Source organism: Triticum urartu, chromosome 6A (genome assembly GCF_056163025.1).
Source record: "Triticum urartu cultivar PI428250 chromosome 6A, HENAU_Tu73, whole genome shotgun sequence".
Lineage (NCBI taxonomy): Eukaryota > Viridiplantae > Streptophyta > Magnoliopsida > Poales > Poaceae > Triticum > Triticum urartu.
Genome location: NC_141878.1, coordinates 390,250,400 through 390,255,744, shown reverse-complemented (window position 1 = coordinate 390,255,744; position 5,345 = coordinate 390,250,400). Strand labels below are relative to the sequence as shown.

Here is a 5,345-nt window from a genome sequence, read left to right as displayed (position 1 = left end):
AAGAAACTCCATTCTGATGGACTTCTGGAATCACTTGATTATGAATCACTTGGTACTTGCGAACCATGCCTCATGGGCAAGATGACTAAAACTCCATTCTCTGGAACAATGGAGCGAGCAACAGAGTTATTGGAAATCATACATAATTACATACTGATGTATGTGGTCCAATGAACATTGAAGCTCGCGGCAGATATTGTTATTTTCTCACCTTCACAGATGATTTGAGCAGATATGGGTATATCTACTTAATGAAACATAAGTCTGAAACATTTGAAAAGTTCAAAGTATTTCAGAGTGAAGTGGAAAATCATCGTAACAAGAAAATAAAGTTTCTACGATCTGATCCTGGAGGAGAATATTTGAGTTACGAGTTCAGTCTTCATTTGAAACAATGCGGAATAGTTTTGCAACTCACGCCAACCGGAACACCACAGCGTAATGGTGTGTCCGAACGTCGTAATCGTACTTTACTAGATATGGTGCGATCTATGATGTCTCTTACTGATTTATCGCTATCATTTTGGGGTTATGCTTTAGAGACGGTTGCATTCACGTTAAATAGGGCACCATCTAAATCCGTTGAGACGACACCTTATGAACTGTGGTTTGGCAAGAAACCCAAGTTGTTGTTTCTTTAAGTTTGGGGCTGCGATGCTTATGTGAAGAAACTTCAACCTGATAAGCTCGAACCCAAATCGGAGAAATGTGTCTTCATAGGATACCCAAAGGAGACTGTTGGGTACATCTTCTATCACAGATCCGAAGGCAAGATATTCGTTGCTAAGAAAGGATCCTTTCTAGAGAAGGAGTTTCCCTCGAAAGAAGTGAGTGGGAGGAAAGTAGAACTTGACGAGGTAATTGTACCTTCTCCCTTATTGGAAAGTAGTTCATCACTGAAACCAGTTCTAGTGATTCCTACACCAGTAAGTGAGGAAGCTAATGGTGATGATCATGAAACTTCTGATCAAGTTAGTACCGAACCTCGTAGGTCAACCAGAGTAAGATCCGCACCAGAGTGGTACGGTAATCCTATTCTGGAAGTCATGTTACTTGACCATGACAAACCTACAAACTATGAGGAAGCAATGATGAGCCCAGATTCTACAAAATGGCTTGAGGCCATGAAATCTAAGATGGGATCCATGTATGAGAACAAAGTATGGACTTTGGTTGACTTGTCCGATGATTGGCAGGCCATAGAGAATAAATGGATCTTCAAGAAGAAGACTGACGCTGACGGCAATGTTACTGTCTACAAAGCTCGACTTGTTGCGAAAGGTTTTTGACAAGTTCAAGGAGTTGATGTGAAACCCCGACTCAGAGAAACCGGAACGCCCCGTATTCCAGCCCAGAGATCGAGGAGAAGTCTCTGGAATACGACACTGCTTGACATAGAACAAATCAGCTCTTATTACAAGAATAATAATACCAGGGTTTGATGTTACAAAGAAGCACATCAGCATAGCGACACTACGCCTGTGATACTACACTTGCTCTATGCTAGCAGCGGAACAACTCGTAGCAGCGGAATACTTCTAGCAGCAGAACAACGACGAAGGTGGTGAACTCCACTCCGCAGGGACTCTTGCTGGGACACGATCTAGCTCGCACGCACGGCAACCATCGACAAGCAATCATGGCATCACCTGCAATCTGGCATGACACGCCAGGTCAGTACATTGAATGTACTTGCAAGCTCACAACAACCATAAACATCAAGGCAATACAATAACATAGCATTAACAGGTTAATTATTTAACAACTACCATGATGAAACAACTACTAAGCATGGTATGAAACTGATACAATACTAATAAATCACCATCTCAGATCTCCATAACCATATCTCTCTTGGCTAATCGGCCAAGCAATATACCATCTCGATCACCTCGTGATCAAAATCAAACGGTGATCTTTTCGGCGATCACAACCATGAACAACACTTGGTCTCAAACGGTGATCCTTCCGGCGATCACTACCATGACCAACACTTGGTCTCCAACATCATCATCAACATCCTGCCAATCTGTAGTGCTCAACATATCAACATATAAATATATCACCTATAATTCATTCCGTCATGTGAGTGTTGATCGAATGGTGTGACCTAGTACGAACCCTTGCCCATGACCGAGGACGTGGCTATCGATAGATTTAAATACACACTCTGCAGAGGTAGCACACTTTACACACACCACGGAACCCATGGCCTCGCACTCCCATTCGGGTGGACCAACGGCGTTCCGACAAAACCGATCTACTGCCATGACACTCTCCCGGCCACTCCGAACCCAACTGGGCTAGTCCTGGGTGGCCCCGTGTCTACCAAAGACACAACGACCACCGTCGTGGCCAAAATGTCCCTCACGGGGACCGTGCACATAACAACAACAACAACGGTCACACAAGGCTTATGTTCGCCTACCTGATCAGGGTAGTGCGCACCCATAACCTTCCCTAGTTGGAGGCACCGGTGAGAGGCACGACAGTAGACCACATTAGGGCCTTCCCATAAAGGCAAATGTGGTTGCACTGGAAAATCCCGGTTCGGTGGCACCTGACCAACTTAATGACGGAATTCATTCCCAAAATATAATAGTAATGACTGATACTCCGATATCATCTATTAACCTATAATCCAAGTCATAGCAATATCCAACAAATAATCCAAATCTTAATATCATCATACCAAAATACTCTGAGGACAGTATAACACTACTATCATGATGAACCCAAGAACGATAATACTACTACTCAAATAACTATCCAGCTATGGTCCACATGCAAGCATCATCTCCATCATCATATTCCATAACATAATATCATGATGAAAATAACACTAGCCACTAATAATCCAAAGGCAACATGATATTCAAAGTAGTGCTCCAAGATAATAACAGATACCATCGTGACAATAATCATACTAGCCACTAAGAATCCAAAGGCAACATGTCATCCAAAGTAATACTCCAAAGCATATTACCATCATGAACATAATCATAATAGCCACTAAGAATCCAAAGGCACATGTCACCCACATAATCATCAAAATATAAGTCCTAGAACTCCAAGCAATATCATGGCAATATCAACATCAAAACAATACTCCGAGTCATGCCATGAATAGATCATACATAGCTAATGCAATGTTTTAAACGAATTCAAATAAATAAACCATGTCACTGCATTGCAATCATGCAAATGGAGGGTGTGGCTTGCCTGGGGGTGGAAGAAATCACCGAGAAGAAGTGCGAGAAGCTCGCGGAACGGATCGCGGGAAACAGATCTCTCTCGGAGGGGGCTGATTAATGGCAAGGGCAAAATAGTCATTTTCAGAATGTTGAAACATAATTAAAATGATACCAACAGAACGGGCTCGACGAAACGAAGAAGTGGGCTTTGGAATCACCTCATTTGGAGTTGTGAGCAAAAAGATATAGCTATTTTTCTGCCAGGGACCCATCTGTAAAGAAATATTTTTCAGCCTGGGCCTAAACAGAAAAACTGAAAGCGCCTACGGCTGAAATACGTTTTCAGAAAAGAGAAACGTATTTCTAGTCGCAGTTAACCAAAGTACGCTTTCTGGACAGGAAAACGCATCCCGGATGATACGTGTCCACTTATGTGACTAGGCAGAGGCGGGACCGGGTGCGTGGTCGCTGACCGGCGGTTCCCATGGGCTGTGGGGCCCGTCACTTATCCAGCTAGGCAGGCGGGTCAACGCCTACCCGCCGACAGGTGGGGCCGAGTGGAGATGGGGCCCGCCTAGCCTGGCTCCTTCTTCCTCCCCCCGCTCGCCCGAGATGCAGAGACGAGACCGGCGGCCTGACGCGGATTCCCGGCGACTCTGGCCACCCCTCGCGGCGTGCGACCTACGGGAGTGATCAGCGCGACGAGGCGGGTCCATCCAGGCAAGATGCAGCCATGGGGAAGAGCTCGGCTGAGCGGGAGGCCAGCCGCGGCGGACGGCGATCTTCGGTCGGCGGCGAGCTCATGGCAGAAGGCCACCGGAGGGGAGGGAGAGCACGGGGGCGAAGTCTAGGTGGAGGAGGAGTCTACTAGTGGTGGAACGAGAGGGGGAGGGGCACTGCCCAGCTCGAATTTGAGCGGAGCCGAACGGAGGCCACGGTGGCAATGGAGGTCGAGGAGGGGTTCTGGTGCCCGGGGAAGGGCCTCGGGGGGACTAGGGAAGAGGAGTGAGGCTGCTGGTGTGGTCGAGGGAGCTCGGGGTGGCTTATATAGCCGAGGGGAGGGGGAGCCGAGCTGTTGTTGCCGCGGACGCGTGGCCGGCGCCGCGGACGCGTGTGCTCGTGCATGGGCTCGAAAGCAGGCGACGAGGGATGCATCGGGGAGACTCTCACGGGGCAGAGGCGGCCAACAGAGAAGCAGAGGAAGAAGCTGAGCGCCATTTAAAGCTCGGTCGACCATAGTGCGCCCGTGGGCGCTCGGCGGCGAGCGTCGGTGGGCGTCGGTGAGGGGTTTTTATGGAGAGGTAAAGAGGTCCAGGAGGACGGCGACAACGCGATAAATCTACTAGACATGCTCGCGCTCGCTAAGACGCTGAGCAGAGGAGGGGCCCGAGCAAGAAGTCATTCTGGACGCAGCCATTGCATGCCAAAGCGGTGGTCACCGCGCAGACTGGCGAGGAGAAGATGCCAAGGGTTGGCAAACGTTGTCTAGGGCGTAGTCCATCCAGGGGAGGTTGCAACCGCAGTGGTAGCTTGGTTAAAAGTGATATGGTTAACTGGAAATCACCCTCTGAAGTTTACTGCAGTAAACTTGGGTGAACACTGGTGATCAACAGGGATTTTACTGGTGCCAAAGAGTTTGTCTAGGGTGATTAACTAAGGAAGGACTATGATCCTGGAGGTTTTGAGGCATAACGGAGCACAAACTAACATAGTTGCTTTGTAACTCACATTATGTGTCCGAAATCAATATTTGGATGATGCACTCACATGGAGTAACCACTTGAGGTAAAACTTGTCAGGGCTTAGTGATTTGGCCATATAAAGGTGATGTAAAAATTTCATACCAATTGGTTTTACAAAATAGTACTTGCTTCACAAACATCCTTGCTGACCAGAAACTTGCAAGAATTCTAAAGAAATATTTTCTTCATGAATTGATGCCAAATTTGGTGGAGAAAAGTTATATATATATAGGATAATTCTCTGGTAATTTTTCAGGTAAAATGAAGCAATATATAATATACTTGCTTCACAACCTGAAAATATTGACAGAATCAAAGATTTGATGTTGTGCTCACATAGATCAAGGGATGGAGCTGAAATTTGTAGGAGTGAGATAATATGATCACATGAAGGAGTGTGCAAAATTTT

The 5,345-nt window shown here is 46.6% G+C and overlaps 1 long non-coding RNA gene across 1 annotated transcript; it reads right to left on the bottom strand.

Moving 5' to 3' along the window:
• Positions 1-1,239: 1,239 nt before the first annotated feature.
• LOC147965356 (uncharacterized) lies at positions 1,240-4,794 on the bottom strand. The gene is made up of 3 exons (XR_015608302.1): positions 3,413-4,794; positions 3,223-3,304; positions 1,240-1,656 (listed from the first exon to the last, which is right to left on the bottom strand). It is a non-coding gene; the product is annotated as an uncharacterized LOC147965356 (long non-coding RNA).
• Between the last annotated feature and the right edge of the window lie 551 nt (positions 4,795-5,345).